Source organism: Balaenoptera physalus (genome assembly GCF_965194825.1).
Source record: "Balaenoptera physalus genome assembly, chromosome: 17".
In the NCBI taxonomy this organism is placed as follows: domain Eukaryota; kingdom Metazoa; phylum Chordata; class Mammalia; order Artiodactyla; family Balaenopteridae; genus Balaenoptera; species Balaenoptera physalus.
Genome location: NC_138895.1, coordinates 56,781,273 through 56,808,365, shown reverse-complemented (window position 1 = coordinate 56,808,365; position 27,093 = coordinate 56,781,273). Strand labels below are relative to the sequence as shown.

Sequence of the window (27,093 nt, the reverse complement as noted above, 5' to 3'; positions counted from 1 at the left end):
ACAAATGGAAGATGATTGTGGAAGTTCAGTGCCAGAGAAGATCACAGAAGCCGACCTTTAAGTGAGTTTCAGAAGGACAAGATGGTCGTGTGCTACAGAAATGTTAAGAAGGCTGAAGCCAAAAAAAGAGGATTAGAAAAGGTAATTGGATTTAGTAAGAGGTCAGTTGTCACCCTTGAAAGAGTTTTGATGGAATGGTTTGAAGGAAAATGTATAATAGAGGCCAAAGAAGAAGTATGTTGTGAGGGAAATGTATATGAATAATAGATAATGATTGGAAGGAGAAGAGTAACCCCATGTGTTGTCTATGTCAGTTGAAAAATTACCAATAGTAAGAAATCTGTGCCCATGCAAAGACTGATGAGAATATGCCAGTGAGGCAGTCCAGGAATGATGCTGGAGAGTGGGAATAATTGATCTGGGGAGTAAGGAACATTTTTAGGGTAATGCCAAAAGAGGGCTAAATAGATGAAATGAAAGAGAAGAACTACTAAGGGTCAGGATTGTTGGGTAAAGGAGGCAGATAACAAGGGAGAAGGCTGTACTCAGAGAAAGAAAACCAAATGCATGCCCCCTTGGAAGACGAGCAATGCCAGGCTATGTTAAGGACAATAAAATCTGGGAGACTGAGAAAGTCATTTAGGTAAATGTTGACTATAAAATGGAAAGGAATATAAATGTATATTCTTTAATAAAACATATTCTTTAGTACATATAAAAGAAAAGTTTGGAAAGGATGGTATGATCTGTCCCCTTATTGTTTACTTATTAGTTTATTTCAATTGCTTATTAAAGATAAGTCCTTCCCATTAAACTCTAAGTTCTGTAAGGCAGACCTTGGTCTGTCTTATTTGTTTTTGTGCCACTTATGTCTAATAGTGCCTGGCACATAATAGGTGATTGGTAGATATTGGTTCAGAATTTATAAGGTGTGCCTTGGTCCAGGAGACAGAGTGGAAGTGTGGGGTACAAATGATAGCAACCAATATTTGATTATAACAGAAGAGGAAGTCTAGGTCTGTGAGTGGGGAAACTTGCCTAATTAATAAACATTTTTGAGTTGTGAAGCTGGGCATTACCTCTCAGATCATCTGATCTTGATTCATGTTTCTAAGGAAAACTCATTTAATTTCCTAGCCTTAAGAAGCAAATTCAACCAAGAAAGACTCATAACACCAAAAAAAAAGCCTATATTTTATTTCATCATATGGGTTTTTTTTTTTTTGGCTGTGTTGGGTCTTTGTTTCTGTGCAAGGGCTTTCTCTAGTTGTGGCAAGCGGGGGCTACTCTTCATCGCGGTGCGCGGGCCTTTCACTATCGCAGCCTTTCTTGTTGCGGGGCACAGGCTCCAGACGCGCAGGCTCAGTAGTTGTGGCTCCCGGACCTAGTTACTCCGCGGCATGTGGGATCTTCCCAGACCAGGGTTTGAACCCGTGTCCCCTGCATTAGCAGGCAGATTCTCAACCACTGCGCCACCAGGGAAGCCCCCATACTTCATTATTTAAATAACAATTGTGGGGCTTCCCTGGTGGCGCAGTGGTTGAGAATCTGCCTGCCGGTGCAGGGTACACGGGTTCGAGCCCTGGTCTGGGAGGATCCCGCATGCCGCGGAGCAACTAGGCCCGTGAGCCACAACTACTGAGCCTGCGCGTCTGGAGCCTGTGCCCCGCAACAAGAGAGGCCGCGACAGTGAAAAGCCCGCGCACCGTGATGAAGAGTGGCTCCCTCTTGCCACAACAAGAGAAAGCCCTCACATAGAAACGAAGACCCAACACAGCCAAAAAAATTAAATAAATAAATAAATAAATAAAATCCAGCCATTCATATTAAAAAAGAAAAAAAAAACAATTGTGACAAATAACAGAAAGAATTAAGGAATGCTGTATTTGTGATCCATACAAAACACCAACATTTTGGGTTATACATAATTTAAAGAAATGTCCCAAACACTTTTCAAAATACTGTAGTAGCCAATACATAGAGGCATGCCTTAGGTGGCCATAGGAATGCAGTTTAGAAAATAAAGAAAAAAATCACACTGTAACTACTCAATTTCTTCAAAATCACTGAGCAAGAAAAGCAACAATGAACTTCCATACCGCCTTTACATAACTTCTTTACAGTACCTTGACTTAAATCCAAGAGCGAAAGTTGACTCTCCTCCTCTATTTTTGGTAAACAACTACATGGTAAACTTAGATTAACTTTTCCCCCAGATTTTACCTGGGAGTGGCCTTTTAAATTTTTTATTTAAAAGAGGACAGGTTTGGCACTTTTATACTGATGTCACAAATGTTAATATTTCTTGGGATCTCAGGAAGATTCATATTCTTTACAGCTGATACAGCACCAGATGGAGCTCCCTCTAAGCCAGCCTCAGATTTCTCCAGTTTATTTTGTGCATCAATTTGTTTAACAGTCTCATTCATGTTGGTCTCCAGTACCATTCCCCCCCCATCACCATTTGTGCAAGAATATTGTGAACCTTGTCTACATGGAAAATTAAATCCAGTTCACAGACGTTTTCAAAACACTTGTCTAATGTTTCCACAAATACTTGAATTAGATCTAAAATGCCAAGTTCACTTTCTGAAGAATCCACACAGAAGACAAAATATAATGTTGCATAATGTCTATAAATCGGTTTGTTGTCAGATCCTCCAATTAATAATCCTCCTTCTAGGAAATTACAGCATTTTCATCTCTCTTAGATACCAAATGGAATGTCTCCCTGATGATATGCTGTTGTGTATCTTCACTGTAGGGCTGGTAGAACTTGGAGAGCCGCGGCTTCCCGTGGTTGTTAAAGATGAGGATCGCCTTGATCATGGCTGAGCAGGGCCGACCGGGTGGAGCTGGGGGCCAGGGTGGGGGCGGGAGCGCGAGCCTCGCCTCGGGATCTCGCTGGCGATCCTTCCCCACCGGGTGAATGGTTTTAAACAAAAACATATGCTAAATATTCATCTGGACAGAGATGACACGAGATAGAATCTACACGATGTAGCGATAAAACCATGTTATTTAGAACTATTCAGGTAAATTTTAAATAGTGAAAAGAAATAAAATGGTTGCTTCTGGGAATTAGAAAATAGAGGAGCAGTAAGGGAGAGGGAAGTGTTGCTTCAAAGAATCACTTAACTCTTTAAGTTAACTATGTGCATGCGTATCTTATATAAAAATTTTAAATATAAAGAAATTAAGAATGGAAAAAGAAACAGCTAGCTAGCTAGCTTAAGATTCTTCATAGTTATAATTTTGATATTGTCTATGGCCATACCACCCTGAATGTGCCCGATCTTGTCTAATAATTTTGATGTTATCCTCTTCTCTGATGAAAAGCAAGAGGAAGGCAGTTGGCTTTTACAAAGAGGTTACCATTTTGAACAAATGATGTAAATGGTACTCTAAGCAAAGTGAAGAATGAACATATAGATGCATTGAAATTGTCTGCATCTGTGTGTGGAGAGGGAGGGCAAAAGCCCTAGGGACATGGACTGTCTAACTAAAAGTGTAATATTCCTATCAGTAGTTCCTGATGAAATAGATTAAAAAGATAGACACAAAGTGAGGTAATATTTAATAATTTGCAGGGTTCCTAGAAACATTGTTCAATATTAATTTTTAAGTCTACACTGCCACATATTTATTTGATATTTAGCTTGAATTGAGTTAAATCCAGTGAAATGTCAAATATGTGAGTCCCATTATTTTGTTTGGTCACACATTGATAAGACAGTATTTGTGTTCAAATTTGTTTACACATTTTGTGATATTATTATGATTTTCCTTAAAATCAAGCAAGTTGTAAAAAATGATTTATAGATGTTTATAATAGAGCTTCCTACTAAAGACAGCACTTGGCTTTTCTGGCATATTTTTCAAAACTTTAATGATTAAATAGTTCTTAAAAATGAAATATATATATAGATATCCTCAATTCTCAATAAAAAAGTAGAAAATATATATGATATCCTAAATTCACAATAAAAAAGAAAATATTTCATTTTTAGGAACTATATATATATAAAATCATTTTAAGAAGTTATCATACACCATTCACATTTATCATTTAAAAAGAATGATTATTTTGCCTACTCTAGCCTTAAAAGATCCAGGGGGAAAATACAAAAAATGTTCTTATATTTTGGCAATTTCTTGTCATAGGTGTTACTTATATTGGTGGTGTGATATATTGATTAATAAGATATTAAAAAATCTTTTTAAATAAAAATTTAGAGTTCTTTTGAAATTCAGAGAATTATAAAATAATTTGTCTGTATTATATATGTGTATGTGTATGTATATAGACTCTGATTAGAATTATCTTTTGACATTAGTTAGTTCATTCTTAGCTTTTGTTCAGATAGGAAATTGAAGAACAGAATGTTTAATGGTTCCCTAATTCTAATATGACACAGCTGATTGGTGAGAAAGCAGTGGTCTCCTGATCCTCAATCCCATACTACTTCTATGACACCAGTAGTAAAGGAATTCCAATTTTTGATAATTATGAATATAAATGAAGAAGTTTAAGAAGCATGATCTAGTTATGATGATGAGAACAGAAAGGAAAAATAAAAGACTTACAAATTATTTGATCAGAGTTGGGAGAGAAAAGATTCATTGAGGAAATGGGAAAAGTTTGGTAAACTTTGTAAAGGTTGGAAATATATTCCCGTCAGATTTCCTATATATATATATTTAATTATAAATAGAGTAGTATCTATAAAAATAGCACTCCTCACTCTTCAGTCTGTGCAGCATGGGAAGACAGAACTCTAAAAGAAAGCCACAATCCTACTGGTCTAAGAATTTAGATAACTGAGTTTGGGACTGCCTGAACAACTAAAAATCTAGGGGGAAATCCCCAAAAGGAAGGAGCTTCTGGCTGAGAAGACACAAAATCTGTATCTAAGCTCCCCTCAAAACGTTGGCTTACTGCCTCAACTGTGAACGTGCCAGTGAGAATCTAAGGAACCTAGCTGAAAGTAACATCTGGGGAAGGCTCCAAGAACTAAGCAGAGATTTTAGCTGCTATCTACCACAGGTAAGACACACTTTGGAGATTAAATCCAACTAAGTTAGAAGGGCTTGATAAACACCTTGGGCTTTCCATAAAGTTAGGAATAAAGACTACATCACAAAACTAAAACAGAGAGCTGCCCTAACAAAATAAAAACCAAGCCTCCCCAAGTTGAAGGCAACCTGTCTGTAATTTAACTACTTGCTAGAACAACACTTTTCAGAGGAAGATCCAGAGATTCTGCAATATATTACCCTCAGCATAACAATAAAAACTTACTAGAAATGGGAAAATGTGACTTATAGTCAATAGAAAGAGACCAACAAAGGACATAGGTGTTAGATTTGGCAAAGAAAGACTTTAAAACAACTGTGATAAATATGTTGAAAAGTCTACAAGAAAAGATGGATATAACATATAAAGAAATGGGTAATGGGGAATAAATATTGGAAAAGCTAAAATGAAACTGTCTTTATTCACAGACAACATGATTCTACACGGTTCTCCAAAAATCTATTAGGGTCAATAAGTAAATTCAGCAAAGTTGTAGGATATAAAGTCAGTATTTCTATATTGTTTCAACAGACAATTGGAAGGTAACATTTAAAAATAAATATCTTTTATAATAGTGTCAAAAAACATTAAATACCTAAGAATAAATTTAAGGAAAGGTGTAAAATATCTCTACTTTGAAAATCACAAAATTGTAGAAAGAAATTAAGACAGACCTAAATGAATAAGATACACCATACTTTGTTGTAAGACAATATTATAAAAATGTCATTTCAGCCAAAATTGATCTATAGAATCAATGTACTTCCAACTCTGAATGCTTTTCTGTTGTTGTTGTTGGAAATTGATAGTGTAACATGAAATGTTATATGGATATACAAAGGACTAGAATGGCCAAGATAATTTTGAAAAAGGAAACAAGTTTTTTTTTTTTTTTTAATTGGGGTATAGTTGCTTTACAATGTTGTGTTAGTTTCTGCTGTACAATGAAGTGAATCAGCTATTAAAAAAAAAAGAAGAAAACAAGTTGGAAGACTTAGATTACCTGATTTTAAGACTTAATATAAAGCTACAACAATTAGGACAGTGCATTATTGGTGTAAGAAAAGACAAATACATTGAACAGAGGAGAGAATCGAGAATTAGGCCCACCTCCATAACTTCAGCTAACTGAAAAGGATGCCAGAAATTCAATGGGGAAAAGAAAATATTTTCAACAAATGGTGCTAGAATAACTGGATATCTATGTATCCTGACATGTACATCACAACATATTTAAAAATTAACCTGAGTTGGACTGAAAATCTAAAAATAAAAGCCGAAACTATAAAATCCGTAGAAAGAAGCATAAAGAATATCTTTGCAATCATGCAGTAGGCAGAGATTTCTTGGTGTGTAAAAAGCAATAACCATAAAAGAAAAAAAAACAATATACTGGACTTTATCAAAATTAGAAACCTGTTCATCAAAAGGCACCTTTAAGGAAAATGAAAAAGTCACATACTCACCAATGAGGCCTAGAGAAATTATATTATACAGCTTATATGTAATGGAAATATGATTTTAACCCAGATTTCTTGAATTTGAATCCTTGCAGAACAAAATATAAATATAATAAATCTTGACACTGCAAAAATACAGAAATTGAGGCTTAAAAAATGGGCAGGAGAGGTGGAAGTGTGAATAGTAATGTTAGTGTCATCTTATTAACACAAAAAGTGAAAAGAGAGTTGGCAGTTGATGCAATAGACAATAGAAATTTCAGTACTAATAAGAAGCTACTGTATAGCACAGGGAACTCTACTCAGTACTCTGTAATGGCCTATATGGGAATAGAATCTAACAAAAGAATATATATGTATATATATGTATATATATATAACAGATTCACTTTGCTCTACACCTGAAACTAACACAACATTGTAAATCAACTATACTCCAATAAAAATTTAAAAAAAAAAAAAGATAGCACATACTTTTTCCCTACCTTGGGAATGATGGATCTCTGTGCTTGTACTGTCCACAGAATAGGATGATAGCCTCATCTTCCTGCAATAGTACCATAGAAATTATAGTTCTTTTAAGATACATTTCACAGAGGAGACCACAGTTAATTTGTACTTTATGACTTTTTTCACCAATTTGTTTATCATGAATGTGATGTTTATGCCTTTTTTATTCAACTAGGAGCAAAGTACTTTGTCAACAGCTTTAAGGTGATGGATGTGATAATTAACTAGATGGGGGAAATCTTTTCATAATATATACATATATCAAATTATCACAATGTACACTTTAAATATATTACAAATTTGTCAATTATACCTCAAAGCTGAAAAACAATAACAAATAAAAAAACCAAAAAAAAAAGTCAGTAAGTAACCATTAGAAATGAAAGTAATAATAGGATTATTAAAACTGGTAGGAAGAAAAGACAAGTAGCAAGTAACATAGGTGGACTAAGTTCTTACCTTTATAGCTGGGAATCAACAGATACTATCCAAAGTCGATAAATCAAAATATAGCAGTGAAACATAAACAATTTAACCTCTGAGAAACTGATTTAAGGATGGGAAAAAATGGAGGAAGGAATTTGCTTTACATGTTGTGTCCATTCTCTAATATATGATTTTTCCATACATGTGTATTTATTGCATTATTTTTAGATAGTTAGAGAGATAAATAGATAATAGAAAAGGAGGGAGAGAGGGAGGGAAACCTACATACCTAGAGGTTATCACTGCGTAGTGAGATTTCAGATGATTTCTTTCTTCACTACACCAGTCAGTATGGCTAACAATATTTTTATAACTATAAAAAGAAAAGTTGTTTTCCTTTTGAAAAACAGAAAATCTCAAATTAAAAATAAAAATCAACCTTGTTGAGGTACTTTATTGCCTACTGGAAAATAACATCTGGTAGTTTTGGAACTATCTGGTGGGAAAACACTTTTCAGAATGTCAAAGTGTTATTAACTTCTTGGTTTGCATCACAATATTACACTGAATACAAACCGCTGTTGTTTCAGTTGATAAAGTCTGGAGAGTCCTTAGCCTCAAAGTGCCAGGTAGACTGAAGAATAGTTGCCTACTAGTCAAGCAGAAAGTTCTCACAATAATATTGATAGAATTACTGTCAAATGACATTGAGTTCTTTGCAATTACTGAGGGAGTAAAGAAATCCTAAAAATACTGCTATGGCAGTGTCTTTACAATTTGTACTGACATAAGCTCTTTTGGAATTCTTCTCTAAGATTAAGTCTACACCCATAATTATGTCATCATGTATGCAGAAATGTCATTTTTGCTCGGTTCTTATAACTTGTTTACAGGCCTGGAAGAGCAATAGCTAATGGTGATGTCCAGAGCCATCTGTCACTTAGATACCAAAACCTGTTGTAGTGCTCCCACTAGAGCTGTGATGCTGGTTCATCGATGTCCTAAATTAGGTGTGTAGAGAAAAAATTACATGCCATAAGAATGCGTTTTATAGCAAACAGTATTGTTTCAGAAACTAGTCATCAGGTTATCTTGACCATTGTACATGTAGCACATCTGGGAATTATTCTCGGGAAAACATTGGGTAGAAGCTCTCGCTTACTAGTAGCTTGGACTTTATCTGACTACTGCAAAGACTGGAAAAAAATAAAGCACATGTCAAGATCCAGTGTATTATTTACCAAAATTAATTCCATGATATATAATGTTAAAACCTTGATCAAGAATCCTTATGGATTTTTTAAGATTATATTAATAGGTTATGGTAGACTTTTTCACAAATGCCAACAAACTGTTTCCAATTTCCCCACTGCTTTATTCATAACTCTGGGTCAGATATTTGCAATAAATCTTCTGCTGTGTGTGTGTGCAATTTTTTTAGTTAAATTTAGGATTATCTAGGATCTTGCTTAAATAAATATAGTGAAGTAGTTAAAAGCAAGGATTTTGAAGTCAGACAGACCTGGGGTTTGAATCCTTTAAGCTGGATTTTCTATATGACCCTCATGAACATACTCAGTGTGAACCTCAATTTTCTCATGTATAAAAAGGAATGAAAACACAGCTCAGAGAGTTATTGTAAAATTAAATACAAAAATTTATATGTCATCTACTGCAGTTGTCTGCACATTGGATTCTCCTGGGGAGTTTCGAAAAGTCTTCCTGGTCCCTGTGTCCCATTCCAAGAGATTGTGATTTAATTGGTCATGGGTGTGGCCTGAACTTTGAAATTTTTAAAGGTCTCTAGGTGATGCTAATATACAGATAAGTTAGGAAACCACTGATTTAGAGCATAACAATATCTACATAAAGTTCATATGGCCTAAGTGTTTTATAAACATTATGTGACTTAATATTTATAATAATCCTAAGAGGCAGACACCATATTATCCCCAATTTCTAGATGGGGTTTAGAGATATTTGATAACATAAGGCCAGATAACTAGTACAAAGCAGAATCAATATTTAAACCCTGTTTGCCTAAATTCAAGATCCAAGCACTCAGTTATAACACAACCTAGCCCTAAGCAAGTTTCCTATTCATAAATTTCCCAATGCAAGTGAGATATAGCATATTGACAATCTCAGTTTTGAAAAAAAAAAAAGAAGAAGAAGAAGAAGAAAAACAAAACAAAAATCTCTTCAGAGTTGTATTAGTAAGTACCCAATAAATCATAGAAGCAACTGTTTTATCACATCTCCCAATGGTCTCAAGCAAATGGTCAGGCTGAAAGGATGGTAAAGAAAGACCACTGAAAATTGTTTCAGGAAATTGGACAATAAGATTAGATGTGTTTCTCATCATTCCATGTTAGACAGTAGTTGTTAGTCCTGTCTAACTTTTTAATAGGAATTTGCATGAAAACTCACTCCAGCTTCCTTCTAAGTGCATCAAGATTTCAAAATACAAAGATGTCTTCTGGAAGTTATACTCCACACTTAATTTTCACTTATCTATACAATAGTTAATACTTGTAAAGAACTGCACTAATGTAGCTTTCAGCCACAATAATTGAAACATGGTCTGTGTTCAACAAAGCTAAGATACAAGCGAAGTGATAAAGCATCAAACGTAATAACTGTGAGCGTATATATTCCTCATGCATCAGTTCTGAACTGGAGTTTTTACTCCATCTTCTCTGACCAGAATTAGTGAAAAGCATCTTTAAACACGACTACTCTCTGCCATAACATTACTTGGTTGTCTGAATAAACAACTGAAAAAGAGGAACAAATTTAGAAGACAAATACTATCTGACTTCAAAATTTATTATAAAACTACAATTATTAAGACAGTGCAGTATTGGCATAGGCAGGCAAATAGATCAATGGAAAAGAATAAAGAGCCCATTTGTGACCACCTAGAGGGGTGGGATAGGGAAGGTGGGAGGGAGACACAAGAGGGAGGGGATATGGGGATATGGGGATATATGTATACATATAGCTGATTCACTTTGTTATACAGCAGAAACTAACACAACATTGTAAAGCAATTATACTCCAATAAAGATGTTTAAAAAAAAAAAAAACGAATAAAGAGCCCAGAAATAGACCCACACATGTATAGACAACTGATTTTTGGCAAAGGTGTAAAGGCAATTCAATGGAGAAAAAAATAAACTTTTCAATAAATGATGCTGAAACATTTGAAAATACATATGCAAAAAACAGAGAACTTCTATCCATACCCCTTACAATACACAAAAACTAACTCAAAATGGATCTTAGATATAATGTAAAAATCTAAAACTATAGAACTTCTTAAAAAAACAACATAGGAGAAAATCTTTGAGACCTTGGGTTTAGACAAATATTTCTTAAATACAACACCAAAAGCAGAATCCATAAGGAAAAAAAACAATAAATTGGACTTCATCAAAATTTTAAACTTCTGTTCTTCAAAAGATACTGTTAAGAGAGTGAAAAGGTAATCCACAGACCAGAAGAAAATATTTGCAAATCATATATAGAATATGGTGCTTATATCCACAATATTAATGAACTCTTAAAACTCAACAGTAAGAAAACAGCACAATTTTTTAGAAAGGGAGCAAAGTATTTGAACACACTTCATCAGAGAGCTATATGAATAACAAATGAGCAAATGAAAACATGCTCATTATCATTAGTCATTAGGTAAGTGCAAATTAAAACCACAAGAGGATACCGCTACACGCCTAACACAACGGCTAAAATTAAAACAACTGACCATACCAAGTATTGGTGAGGATGTGAAACAACTGAAATTCTCATTCACTGCTGGTAGAAACTGAAGTGGTTCAGCCACTCTGGAAAAAAGTTGGACAGCTTCTTAAAGAGTTAAACACAATCTACTATGTGATCCAACCATTCAACATCTACATATTCATCCAAGAGAAATGAAAACATAGGTCCATACAAAGATTTGCCTACAAATATTTGCAGCAGTTTTACTTGTACTAGCCAAAATCTGGAAACAATACAAATGCCCTTCGCCAGGTGAATGGATAAAGAAATTGTGGTATATCCATACTTCAGGAATAAAAAATAATAAACTATTTTACATGCAGCAACATGGATGAATCTGGGAATAATTATGCTGAGAAAGAAGCCAAACAAAATAGAATATATGCTGTATGATTCCATTTATATAAAATTCTCGAAAATGCAAACTAATATATAGTGACAGAAAGCAAATCAGTGGTTGCCTAGGCTGGGGTAGGAGAAGTAGGAAGGGTTATAAAAAAGGCATGAAAAAATGTTTGAGGGTGATAAGTATGTTTATTATCTTGCTTCTGGTGGTGGCTTCACAGGGGTATGCATGTGTCAAAACTTACATATTTTTTAGTACACTTCAAATATGTGCAGTTTGCTTTAAGTCAATTATATCTCAACAAAACTGTGGAAAATTTTTTAAAATGTTAAAGCTCTTCTCTTTTTGTTTAAAGACTTTGTTAGCTAAATAGAAAAGCACTGCATATGGTGGGGACATTTTTATTTTATATTTATTTATTTTGATTATATGCTGCAGTGATTTCTAATATGGCTTGACTTTTCATTTTTCAGTGATAAAAGAATACCTCATTAAAAGCCTGTTTTATTGCTTAAAGACAGCACAAATATTTTAATCAATTTTCTAGGAGAAAACAAAAACTCCTTCTCCCTCAAAAAGAAATTGGGAGTACCATGGATTAGAAGGTTGCATAAACTTTTATAATGCTGATTGTTTTGAAATTCAGTATTTGGCAAGTTTATTCGATAGTTTGCAGATTTATCTTATGTATTCTGACCCATTTGTTAAAACAGGCAATTATGAGAGAGCACTGCTGGTGAGTATACATTCTCAGGGCTAAAAATATATCCACACACTTAAGTACATTTAATATCTGAGCATCAGTTTGCTGAAGCTTCTGTTTGTCTTTTTCGCCTTTCTCCGAAGGTAAATGGCACAGCAGATTCTTTAAAGACAAAGTTGCATTTTAACAAGCTGGTTTTAGGATTTGTTCATATTCTGTGCTTGCAGTTATTTATTGCTTTATAAAGGTTATATAGGTAGGTAAATATGACTAAAGGTCGACAAAACAGAACAGTTTTACAGAACACCCCATTGGTTTAACGTGGTAAAACTTCTGGCATTTAAAATCATTTTAAATAATGCATATCTTAGAATTATTAGACCTGAAATGTTTATGATATATCAAGATAGATAGGAGTAGATGGTTTTTAAATACCTACAGAGAAGATTCCATAACTTGCTTTTGTAATCTATTTTACTGTAATTTACCTTAAAGTAAGTATTAAAAGCAGAGTAAATTCTTGCTTATTTGGAATTTTGATGAATGAGCTATTAATAATTAATATTCTTGTTAATAAGAATGCCATATACAGTATGCCGGGTTTCTAATTTTTCAAAGAAAAAGTATTATGAAAGACACTAAAATGAGGCCTTAGAATACCTAAAGCAATCTTGAAATAGAAGAATAAAGTGTGAGGACTCACTCTTCCCTATATTAGGGCCCATTGTATAACTACAGTGGTCAAAACAGTATGGTATTGGTGGAGGAAAAGATGGATAGATCAAGGAAGGGAACAGAACAGAGGACCCAGAAATAGACCTACACTCTATCAACGTCAGTATCCTGGTTGTTAAATATAGCTGTGGTTTTGCAAGATGTTACCACTGAGAGGAACTGGGAAAGTGTACAAGGGATTTCTCTGTGCTAATTCTTACACATGCATGTGAATCTACAGTTATCTCAAAATAAAATTTTAATTTAAAAAGTGTGCTAAAATAGTAGCAAATGAAATAGAATTTTTCTGGTTTGCTTTTAAATTAAATACAAGATTTCACTGTTCTTGGTGGCTTTCATTAAAAAGATGAGTTATCACACATAAGGACTATAAAAAAAAACTCATTATTTGAAATTTCTAGTTAAGTGAATTTTCAATGAATAAGCATTGACTGTATACAAGAATTGCAGTAAAAAGACCTCAGATAGTTCTAGAAATTACCCAGTAACCTTTTCCAGAGGTGAGAAAGGTGAAACTTAGCAATTTGTCAACCTAGAAAGTTGCTGGTGCCTCCATGAATTACCTATGTCTTGGTCATCTGACCATTTCTCATGTAATGCAATAAGAAAAGGATGTTCTTCATTAGCACACCAGAAGACATATTTTTGCCTGTAAGTATCTGTTTCACAATCTTGAAATGTATAAGATTGTCAAGAATATACAAAATTGGAACACAACATTAAAATATTTGATGGGATTATTTTTGCATAATATATTCAAAAGTAATCTAACCTGGGATGTTACAATGGATGTTATATTTGTGAAAGTTTGTTTTGTTTTGTTTTCTCCCTGAAGTATGAGCTTTTCTATGTTTTAGAAGAGACTAACATTAAACAGTGAGATGGTAAAATGCAATTCATTTTGAATTAGATAAAAAGTTTTCAAACATCATCTCATAACTTTTTAGGGTTTTAGAAGTATATAGATTATTGGAAATGCTTCATAAAATGCTTTATCAAAACGAAGTTGGAAAAGTAAAAAGAAATCATCATCATTTGTGAGATAATAGAAAATATATATCGATCTCTGCCCCTGGTTCCTGTCCCAGAGCTCCTGAAACCCTTTTAATTTCTTAGTGGTAAGAGCATTAGGATCATCTCTTGTTCTAATATTTGTCTTTGACCCCATCTCTGACATAGGGCTCCTAAAACCCTTGTGAATTCCTAAGTGATTAGAGTACTAGGGGTATCTTTTGTTCTATTGAGGTGACTCTGGGTGGGCTCTGGGATGGCTTCTGGATGGCGGCTAGTCACCAGAAAGACCAAGCCATGATTAGAAGCTTGGAATTTTCAGCCCCACACCCCCTCCTCCAGAGAGGGGAGAGGGGCTGAAAGTGAGGTTAATAATTGATCACGCCTACGTAAGGAAGCCTCCCTAAAACCTCGGTAGTATAGGGTTCGGAGCGCTTCCAGGTTGGCAAACACATTCACACTGGGAGAGTGACATACTCCAACTCCACAGGGACAGAAGTTCCCATGCTTGGGGACTCTCTCAGACCTAGCCCTAGGTATCTCTTCATCTGTGTTCTTCATCACCTCCTTTAATAAATGGGTAAATGTAAGTAAGTGTTTCCCTGAGGTGTGTGAGCTGCTCTAACAAATTAATCGAACCTCAGGATGGGGGTACTGGGAAACTCCAATTTGTAGCCAAATCAGATAGAAGTTGTGAGTAAACTGGACTCCTATTGTTTGATATTGGCATTTGAAGTGGGATGGGAACAGTCTTATGGGACTGAGCCCTTAACCTGTGGAATCTGACACTATGTCCAGGTAGATAGTGTTAGAATAGAGTTAAATTATAGGACACCCAACTGGTGTCACAGAGAATTGTTTGGTGTGGAGAAAAACCTCCACACACTTGGTGACCAGAAGAAATGAAGTGTTCTCTGTGAGTATTAAAAGAGATACACAGAGAAAAAGTGCACAGTAGAGAAGAACTGGGTTTTTCCCTACACTGGAAGGAAAGAACTGCATTTTCCCAATACATCATTGTTTTTTTCTGCCCCTTCATCCCACTGGAATCATCTGATTCAAGCTCTTGCCTTACATGACTTCTCTAAACAATTCAGGTAGACTACAGGTGTCCCCAACTTACAATGGTTGGACTTAACGATTTTTTGACTTTACGGTGGTGTGAAAGTGATACACACTCAGTAGAAACCATACTTTGAATTTTGATCTTTTCCCAGGCTAGCGATATGCAGTACGAAGCGCTCTCATGGTGCTGGGCAGCAGCAAGGAGCCACAGCTCCCAAGTCAGCTAGGCAATCACAAGGGTAAACCACAGATACACTTACAACCATTCTGTACCCATACAACCATTCTGTTTTTCACTTTTAGGACAGTATTCAACAAATTACATAAGCTATTCAGCACTTTATTATACAATAGGCTTTGTGATAGATGATTTTGCCCAACTGCAGGCTAATGGAAGTGTTTTGAGCACGTTTAAGGTAGGCTAGGCTAAACTATGATGTTCAGTATGTTAGGTGTATCAAATGCATTTTCAATTTACAATATTTTCAACTTACAGTGGGTTTATTGGAAAGTCAAGGAAGATCTGTAGTGATTTCTTTGCTCTGACCTGTTTCTCACCTCCCACCCATAGTCCATCTTCCATACTGTCCCCAGAGTGATCTTTTTAATGAGGAATCTGCTTACCTACTCTCTATTTGAAATTGAATCATTGCTTCTGATTGCCTAAAATATAAAGTCTAAATTTTGCTGGCCATTAAAAGCTATAAAAAATATAGGCTCAATACCTGCCACTCCTAAATACACATCCCACAGTCCAGATGGGCCACTTCATCTTCTCAGAACACACCATGCTTTTTCTCAGATGGGTCCTTTAACCTAGAGTGCCCATCTTGGTCTTTGCTGGTTAATGATCTCACTTCCTCTCTGAAGCTGTCCTCAGTATCTTGAGACAGCTCATCACTCCTTCTTTTTGCTCTCACAGGATTTTACATGGAAGAATAGTTACTATTTATTGAGCGCTTACTAGGTACCAGGCACTGTGCCTAACTAAGCATTTTACAGACATGATCTCATTTAATATTCCCAGCAGCCCTATGAGGTAATGTGGCACTTTTCGCACTGTCTTCTCATTCATTGTTTTCATGTCTATATCCTCATTAGAAGAGATTGGTTTTATTCATCTTATCTGAACCACCTCCTCCTATAGTATCTGATCAAATCAGGTGCTCAATAAATGTTTGTTAAGTGAGTGAATGATGGAATGAATAAAGTGAAATAAATAAACAATAGGGTGCTTTAAAGACTAACTTGTTAGAGAGAACTGGCTTTACCATATTGTACATGGCCAGAGCACTGGGAATATGCCTCCTAATCCAAATATCTCCCTCCTTGCTCCTGGCATGATGCCTGAAATCCCCAGGATTCACAAGAATGCCCTGTCTTTATTTTGTATTCTTGCCATCAACCAAAATTAGACCATGTCTTGCCTTTTATTTGACCTACTCATCTACTTTCAGATCTTCTCCTCTTTAATTATTACTAGACACCATGGAAGAGATCAATTTTCCTAAAATACTAGTCTGATTATATATTTCCCCTGCTCAAAAATCTTACAGTTTTTTAAAAGGAATCCTTTCTCCCTAGCCTGACTTTCAAGAATCTCCACAATATTGTCTCAGCTATTTCCTACTACATTATAAATGCTCTGGTCCAATCAAGCTAAAAAAGTTGCCATTCTCACTTCCATGTCTTTGTTCATTGTAATCCCTCTGCCTGTCTGGGCTGGCCTCTTTCCCTGTACTGTCTAGCTGCTTTCCTAGAACACACCAGTCAGAAATGACTTTATTTTTCTCTTATTTTTCCTATATGCTTATTCCTCTGATAGAAGACTTATAAGAGGCATTTGAATTTTAGATTTTTCTCCCATATTCAAAAGTTAGCTCTTCGAGGGATCAAGTAGACCTTTTCAGTTAACTGCCCACCTCATAGATAATTCCCTTTTCAAATAAGTACCCCCTTCCCCATATGAGGACGAATCCTCCACAGCTGTGCTTCTGCCACATTAGTCAGTTTCTCAGAACATGGGTGAGTAGGTTAGGGAGGAGACCTAACCATGCTGGGCCAGCTAGATTCTCCTCTCAGAGATGATGCACTTGTAACAAAAAAACCTCTTAGCCTGGATCTGTCTCCTAAATGGAGGAGCTGGGAACTAGAGAACTGTGAAGCATTGCCAGTGTACTCGTAAGGCCGTGTCCCTCCATGGGGACGATTTTGTTCCCATAGGAAAAGGGTAGCCCTCTAGGTAGATGCAGCTTCAGATGCAGGGCACAAATATATGTAGTGACCTTGGGCAGCCATAGCATTTTTCTTCATAGCTGGGGAGGCAGAAAGATTTGGGTTTCAGAAAGAGCAAAATGAACCAAAAACAAGAGAGAGAAAGACAGAGCCACTCCCTGGTTCCTGTCAGCTTTCCAGAGACTGGGTATAGTCCCTATTGAGATACCATTGCATATGCCTGAGAAAATCCAGTATTCTTCCCCAAAACTCCTTTTTCACTCAAGGGCAAAATGAGTTGTGCTTTAGTCATGTAATCCCACAAGGCTGAGAGTAGCTTTTCAGAGTAACTTGCAATGTCAGGCACCTGGTATATATATATGTGGAATGTGGGTTGAACTGCTTGTTCTTGATGTTGGCTGTACATCAGAAACACCTGAGATGCTTTTAAACCTACCAATGCCCACATCCCACTGCAGACCAGTTAAATTCAAACTGGCTTGGATGGGAGGGCACGTGCATTTGGTATTTTTTTAAAGCTTCTCTGATGCTTCTAAAATGTAGTCAGGAATTATAACTGGGTTAGATGTTATGAAAATACAAACACTGAGGAAGAACTGGTAGTACATTAAGCCATTTTTATTTGTTAACTCATCTATGTTGAATCATTTAACAGATTTTACAGTCTGGGGAAAGTTCTCAACAGTATGGTAGGGTCAGGGTAGCATCAGAAGCAGTCAAGAAAAATGTATAAAAAGACAGAGAGGATTCACAGAAAGATAGACAAGATGAAAAAGCAGAGGGCTGTGCACCAAATGAAGGAACAAGTTAAACCACCAGAAAAACAACTAAATGAACTGGAGATAGGCAACCTTCCAGAAAAAGAATTCAAAATAATGATAGTGAAGATGATCCAGGATCTCAGAAAAAGAATGGAGGCAAAAATCGAGAAGATGCAAGAAATGTTTAACAAAGACCTAGAAGAATTAAAGAAAAAACAGAGATGAACAATACAATAACTGAAATGAAAACTACACTAGAAGGAATCAATAGCAGAATAACTGAGTCAGAAGGACGGATAAGTGACCTGGAAGACAGAATGGTGGAATTCACTGCTGCGGAACAGAATAAAGAAAAAAGAATGAAAAGAAATGAAGACAGCCTAAGAGACCTCTGGGACAACATTGAACACAACAACATTCGCATTATAGGGGTCCCAGAAGGAGAAGAGAGAGAGAAAGGACCTGAGAAAATATTTGAAGAAATTATAGTCGAAAACGTCCCTAACATGGGAAAGGAAATAGCCACCCAAGTTCAGGAAGCACAGAGAGTCCCATACAGGATACACACAAGTAGGAATAAGCCGAGACACATAGTAATCAAATTGACAAAAATTAAAGACAAAGAAAAATTATTGAAAGCAGCAAGGGAAAAGCAACAAATAACATACAAGGGAACTCCCATAAGGTTAACAGCTGATTTGTCAGAAGAAACTCTACAAGCCAGTAGCAAGTGGCATGACATACTTAAAGTGATGAAAGGGAAGAACCTACAAACAAGATTACTCTAACTGGCAAGGATCTCATTCAGATTCGATGGAGAAATCAAAAGCTTTACAGACAATCAAAAGCTAAGAGAATTCAGCACCACCAAACCAGCTCTACAACAAATGCTAAAGGAACTTCTCTAAGTGGGAAACACAAGAGAAGAAAAGGACCTACAAAAACAAACCCAAAACAATTAAGAAAATGGTCATAGGAACATACATATCAATAATTACCTTAAATGTGAATGGATTAAATGCTCCAACCAAAAGACACAGGCTTGCTGAATGGATACAAAAAAAGACCCAGGGCTTCCTTGGTGGCACAGTGGTTAAGAATCTGCCTGCCAATGCAAGGGACACGGGTTTGAGCCCTGGCCCGGGAAGATCCCACATGCTGCGGAGCAACTAAGCCCGTGTGCCACAACTACTGAGCCTGTGCTCAAGAGCCCACAAGCCACAACTACTGAGCCCACGTACCACAACTACTGAAGCCTGTGTGCCTAGAGCCCGTGCTCTGCAACAAGAGAAGCCACCGCAATGAGAAGCCCGCCTACCGCAACAAAGAGTAGCCCCCTCTCGCTGCAACTAGAGAAAGCCCATGCACAGCAATGAAGATACAACGCAGCCAAAAATAAAAACAAACAAATAAATAAAAACAAAACCCATATATATGTTGTCTACAAGAGACCCACTTCAGACCTAGGGACACATACAGACTGAAAGTGAGGGGATGGAAAAAGATATTCCATGCGAATGGAAATCAAAAGAAATCTGGAGTCGCAATACTCATATAAAATAAAATAGGCTTTAAAATAAAGAATGTTACAAGAGAAAAGGAAGGACAGTACATAATGATCAAGGGATCAATCCAAGAAGAAGATATAACAATTATAAATATATATGCACCCAATATAGGAGCACCTCAATACATAAGGCAACTGCTAACAACCATAAAAGAGGAAATTGACAGTAACACAATAATAGTGGGGGACTTTAACACCGCACTTACACTAATGGACAGATCATCCAAACACAATATTAATAAGGGAACACAAGCTTTAAATGACACAATAGACCACATAGATTTAATTGATGTTTATAAGACATGCCATCAAACAACAGCAGATTAGACTTTCTTCTCAAGTGCACACGGAACATTCTTCAGGATAGATCATATCTTGGGTCACAAATCAAACCTCAGTAAATTTAAGAAAATTGAAATCATATCAAGCATCTTTTCTGACCACAACACTATGAGATTAGAAACCAATTACAGGGAAAAAAACATAAAAACACAAACACATGGAGGCTAAACAATACGTTACTAAATAACCAAGAGGTCACTGAAGAAATCAAAGAGGAAATCAACAAATACCTAGAGACAAATGACAATGAAAACACGACGATCCAAAACTTATGGGATGCAGCAAAAGAAGTTCTAAGAGAGAAGTTTATAGCAATACAATCCTACCTCAAGAAATGACAAACATCTCAAATAAACAACCTAACCTTACACGTAAAGGAAATAGAGAAAGAAGAACAAACAAAATCCATAGTTAGTAGAAAGAAAGAAATCATAAAGATCAGAGCAGAAATAAATGAAATACAAACAAAGAAGACAATAGCAAAAATCAATAAAACTAAAAGCTGGTTCTTTCAGAAGATAAACAAAATTGATAAACCATTAGCCAGACTCATCAAGAAAAAGAGGGAGAGGACTCAAATCAATAAAATTAGAAATGAAAAAGGAGACGTTACAACAGACACCACAGAAATACAAAGCATCCTAAGAGACTACTACAAGCAACTCTATGCCAATAAAATGGACAACCTGGAAGAAATGAACAAATTCTTAGAAAGGTATAACCATCCAAGACTGAACCAGGAAGAAGCAGAAAATATGAACAGACCAATCACAAGTAATGAAATTGAAACTGTGATTAAAAATCTTCCAACACACAAAAGTCCAGGACCAGATGGCTTCACAGGTGAATTCTATCAAACATTTAGAGACTAGCTAACACCCATCCTTCTCAAACTCTTCCAAAAAATTGCAGAGGAAGGAACACTCCCAAACTCATTCTATGAGGCCACCATCACCCTGATACCAAAACCAGACAAAGATACTACAAAAAAAGAAAATTACAGACCAATATCACTGATGAATATAGATGCAAAAATCCTCAACAAAATACTAGCAAACAGAAGTCAACAACACATTGAAAGTATCATACACCATGATCAAGTGGGATTTATCCCAGGGATCCAAGGATTCTTCAATATATGCAAATCAATCAATGTGATACACCATATTAACAAACTGAAGAATAAAAACCATATGATCATCTCAATAGATGCAGAAAAAGCTTTTGACAACATTCAACACCCATTTATGATAAAAACTAGTTACTGTCATACATAATGAAGTAAGTCAGAAAGAGAAAAACAAATATCATATATTAACGCACATATGTGGAACCTAGAAAAATGGTACAGATGAAATGGTTTGCAGGGCAGAAATAGAGACACAGATGTAGAGAACAAATTTATGGACGCCAAGGGGGGAAAGTGGCGGGGGTGGTGCTGGTGGTGAGATGAATTGGGAGATTGGGATTGACATATATACACTAATATGTATAAAATGGATAACTAATAAGACCCTGCTGTATAAAAAAATAAATTAAACTAAATTAAAAAAAAAAAAGAAATCCAGATACAGGCAGACCAAGGTTGGCACAGTTTCTCAAGGAAGCAATACATTCTTTCCATCTCTCTGCTTCTGTTGTCTTTACTATTTAGCATGTCACCTCATGGTCATAAGATGGCTGGTATACCTCTAGGCATTGCATTTTTTTGCAGGCAAGGAGGGGACAGGTTCAAAATGTCCAAAGGAACATTCCAACCCAATCATTCCTTTTAAAAATCTTTCCTGGAATCTTAGCCAGCAACTGCTCATTGGTTAGAATTGGACACGTGGTTACCCCTGGACCAATACTGAACGATGATTAGGGAAAAAAGAACTATGCATAGGGGTTGAGCCAGCCAGAAACATTGTACCATAATGTTTTATTCTAATTAGACTTGAAATGAGTATTACAGATTATTTGGCACCCCCTACCGAGATCTGACAGCCAAGATAATCGTGGGTCAGAAATGTCTGAGATCCATAGCCAGGTAATGGCAGAACAGAGACTAGACTAAGATCCAACTATTAGCATTCCTAAGCCATCAAATGTTACATACATCTGCACGTGGACATTTAGAAGGTCCTACTTTAGAAGCTATGAATCATTTCCAAAGACAGAATTTAGAATGTTGGAACTTTGCTTTAGCCATCTCCCAAAGAACCTTCCCCTTCCTATAAATCATCAGAGCAACAAATAGGAAAATAGAACTTTCAGTCCTACTTTGATTTAAAAGATGGCAAAATTAACTGTTCAAAATTTCCGTGGGGTATGTCCTCCATAAGTTGTCCTCTTGCTTTGTGTAACTGGGAAGGTTGTTTTTAAAAATCTCTAATGCAGAACTAATTCATTATACAGTGAAAATCCAAAAGTGTTTACATGCAATCCCAATCTTTGTTCCTTTCCCTTAGTATACACTACCATTGATTATTTTTGCTAGGAAATTTTTTTATAAATTATTGTTGCTATCAAATGACTTTGACCCTTGACCCCCCAAAATAAGGTTTTGCTAAATGTATACCACGTAAATAATTGTCATTCCATAATTTTTGTTTCCCCAAATGACTAATTTTAGCTCTCTAGGTATGATATTCACATTTCAGGAAAAAAACAGTATACCTCCATTTCAACCAACTAATGCTCTACAAGAGTGTTGATTATTACTTCTCCACATCTATGATTTTTATCATTATGAATAAATGCTGAGTAAGTGGTAGTTATTATTAAGTTCAGGTTGCTATAAGTTCAACAAGACAGTGAATACACATCTTTGAATGTTAAAATAGAAATCAATTGTATTCTTATGTTCAAACACGTTTGGCCCTGAATTTTTAGGACTCGTTTTTTCATAACTATATTATTACCCTTATACATATATGCATAGCATATACATAATTTAACCATTCAGCCATCTGCTGTCATGTTTCCTTTTTTTTCAACCACTTCAAGGATTATTCAGCAATAATCTTGCTACCACCACAAACTCTGTTAGGGAGAATAATTCTATGAAAATTCAACTTCATAAGCTATCATTTTAAATAGGGAAGTACAGTAAAGAAATGTATACAAAATGTTTTACATACATTTTGTAATACCCCTCCGTAGTTTTTCTAAATCAATTTTAATCTGTTTGGGATGTGTAGTTTATCGGTTATATTTCAGTTTCTATGGCAACAGATGCAATCATTGCATACACATTGTGCAGCTGGGTAGACAGACAGTCTCCTCTGAGACTTTAACTTGCAAATAAAGCAGTGTGTGAGTAAGAGGCAAGCATTCCTCTCCTCCAGGAGACTGAGTACACTATACTTCCAGGATACCAGGCTGAGGCCATAGCCAAAGAAAGTCTTCCAAACGCAACCCTTTCTCCAGGTTTCTCATGGAACGATTGAGACATCTTTGCACAAGGCATAAAGATACTTCCACTGCTGCTTTTCGAATTTGGGACTTAGGTTAAATAAAACACAATGGGAAAATGTTCACTAAGTACCTGGTTCTCATCCATTTCTTAAGACTTCCTGTGTTTCTGAAGTGGAAATTTATAAAAACACAGTTCAGATGTTCTGAAAATAAAACTTAGATGATGATGAAAATAAAGTACTAGAAGTCACTGCAAAAAAAGAAAAAGTAGGAACCAAAGAAATCTCTGTAACAAAAATTCCTTAAAAGTCTTTCATGATGCCCTGAAACTGAGATTGTGCATTCATTTGAGCTACTTCTTCTGAGCAAGTGAATGTTTTATACATAGTTGACTCAATTAAAGGAAAGATGCTTTCATTTCTTTTTTGTTATAGAAAATTTCAAATATACACAAAAATGGAAAATACTGTACAATGAACTTTTATGTACTCACCTCCCAGATTCAGTTATTATCAATACTTTGACATGTGTTTTATCTATAAACCCACACACACTTCTTTTGACAAATTATATTAAAGTAAATCATATCCTTTCACTCATATATCTACTGCATCTCTAATTGGTAAGGATTCTCTAAATGTAACAATTGTGCTGTTATCTATAACACTTAAAATGAGCAATTAATTAATATCAGAAATATTTTATTTTAAATTAATAATGTGAAAAGAGATTGATGTTAACAAATGAATCACTTTCATAAAAAAATGTAAATGATTTATTTTTCCCATGGAGAACAAAATATGTTTTAAAAATCACTCTTTATTTTGTCCCTAAATTTTGTTTTTCTTTTCTAGAGGAGGTATGAACATGAAGTTATTTCCTATCCTACAATAGTGTAGAGACTACCCATTGAAGAATTAATTTTAATTAACTGAAATAATGTTGAGGTACCTCTGTCTTCAATTTCCCTTCAGTTGGCCCAGAGGTAAATACCAAGAGGTTATCATCCCCCATATACCCATCATTGCTTAACACTAATGTTTATGAAACGTTTCAGTAAATGTTATTGATTAAGCTATTTCTCCATGAAAACCTTTCTCTTAGAATGACCCATGTTCCATTTGTTGAGTGCCTGTCTCTTTGCCTTTCCACTTAACTTCTATGAGAGTTTTTCTGATACATTTCCTTGTCTCTTCATTCTTGATTTGTCTGCCTATTTATCTATGTCTATGAATATCTTTATCTTTTTCTCACTTTTCTTTTTCTCCATTTTCACCTTCTGTTTCCTCTAATCTCTGCCTCTTCTTCATGGTTGTTATATTTATTGAGTATGTGGCAATATTCTGTGTTCTTAATTTTAAAAATAGATGAAAGAAATATTTGGGGCTTCTCTAAAAGAAAATAAAATGGCTTTTCACTTGATTTGTTTTCTTCCTTCAGAGTAGTAACTATCTTAGCCTGTTTGTTTAGAATACATATTTAGGCATTCTAAGAGGTATTGAATGTTTACTGAAGATGATTTCCAAAGAATTTTTTTCAAAGAATAATTCAATTTATTTAAACAAAAACAGAAACAGTTCACCCATTACTCCCACTTCCCCACTGCTCCTATCCCACCCCCACTGCCCCCCAGCCTCTGGCAACCACCAGTCCATTCTCTCTATGAGCCTGGATTCATTGATTGCTATACCTTTCTTTCTTTCTTTCTTTCTTGTCTCTTTCTTTTCTTTCTTTCTTTCTTTCTTTCTTTCTTTCTTTCTTTCTTTCTTTCTTTCTTTCTTTCTTTCTTTCTTTCTTTCTTTCTTCCTTTCTCTTTCTTTCCTTCCTCCTTCCTTCCTTCCTTCCTTCCTTCTTTTGTTTCTTCCTTTCTTTCTTTCCTCTCTTCCCTCCTTCCTATCCATTCATCCATCAATAAGCACTTAGGTTGTTTCCATATCTTGGGTATTATAAATAATGCTGTAATGAACATGGGTGCTCATATATCTTTCTTTTGGGGTTAGTTTTTGTTTTCTTTGGATAAATACCCCAAAGTGGAATTCCTGGATCATATCATAGTCTTATTTTTAATTTTTAAAGGAACCTCCATAGTTTTTTCCATAGTGACTGCACCAATTTCCATTCCCACCAACAATGCACAAGTGTTCCCTTTTCTCCACATCCTTGCTAATACTTGTTATTTCTTGTATTTTTGATAATAGCCATTCTAACAGGTATGAGGTGATATCTCACTGTAGTTTTGACTTACATTTACCTGATGATTAGTGATGTTGAGCACCTTTTCATGCACCTGTTAGCCATCTCTATGTCTTCTTTGGAAAAATGTCTATTCAGATTTTCTGCCTATCTTTTAAATTGAATTGTTTGGTTTTTGCTATTGAGTTGCATGAGTTTTTTGTATATTTTGGATATTAACCCCTCGACAGATATATGATTTGCACACATTTTCTCCCATTCGGTAGGTTGGCTTTTCATTCTGTTGATGTGCAGAAGCTTTTTAGTTGATGTAGTCCCACTTGTTTATTTTTGCTTTTGTTGCTTTTGTTTGGTGTCAGATTTAAAAATTCATTGCCAAAACCTATGTCAAGAAGATTACCACCTATGTTTTCTTCTAGGAGTGTTATGGTTTCAGGTCTTACGTTCAAGGCCAATGTTTCCTTATTGATTTTATTTCTGAATTACCTATCCATTGATGTAAGTGGGGCATTAAAGTCCCCTACTATTACTGTATTGCTGTCTATTTCTCCTTTTAGGTCTGTTAATATTTGCTTTGTATATTGAGGTGCTCCTATGTTGTGTGCATAACTACTTACAAATGTTATATCTTGCAGGTTTGACCCCTTTATCATTATGTAATAACTTTCTTTGTCTCTTATTACAGTCTTTGTTTTAAAATCTATTTTGTCTGATATAATTATAGTTATTCCAGCTTTCTTTTGGTGTTCATTTGCATGGAATATCCTTTTCCATACCTTCACTTTTAGTCTGTGTGTGTCCTTATATCTAAAGAGACTCTTTTCGGCAGCATATAGATGGATCTAATTTTTTTTTTAATCCATTTAGGCACTTTATATCTTTTGACTGGAAAATTTAGTCCATTTACATTTAAAGTAACTATTTATGTGCTTATTGCCATTTTGTTCATTGTTTTCTGGCTGTTTTTGTAGTTTCTCTCTGTTCCTTGTTTCTTCTTTTGCTCTCTTCCTTTGTGGTTTGATGACTTTCTTCAGTGGTAACTATAGATTTTTCCTTTGTGGTTACCATGAGGCTTACATATAACAGCTCGTATCTATAACAGTCTATTTTAAGTTGATAACATCTTAAGTTTGATCACATTGTAAAGCTCAACATTATTACTCTACCCCCACCATGTTTTATGATTTTGTTGTCACATTTTACATCTTTTTAGCTTGAGCATCCCTTAACTAATTATTATAATCATAGTTATTTTTACTACTCTTGCCTTTTAACCTTCATACTAGCTGTATAAGTGATTAATCCATTGCCTTTACTATATATTTAACTTTCCAATGCAATTTAACCTGTCATATGTGTTCTTGTTACTCATTAGCACCTTTTCTTTTCAGCTTAAAGAAGATCCTTTAACATTTCTTGTAAGGTCAATTTCCAAAGAATTGTAAGCATTTTTGTAACTAGGAATTTCACTCATTCT

The 27,093-nt window shown here is 35.4% G+C and overlaps 1 long non-coding RNA gene and 1 pseudogene across 2 annotated transcripts in view; one reads left to right on the top strand and one right to left on the bottom strand.

Moving 5' to 3' along the window:
• The window catches only part of LOC309647237, a 526,943-nt gene that overhangs the window by 126,802 nt on the left and 373,048 nt on the right, over positions 1-27,093 (top strand). The gene's annotated exons all lie outside the window — the stretch shown is intronic.
• Positions 1,842-25,150, bottom strand: LOC309647210 (AP-3 complex subunit sigma-1 pseudogene; annotated as a pseudogene). The gene has a single exon. The product of its transcript is annotated as an AP-3 complex subunit sigma-1 pseudogene (transcript).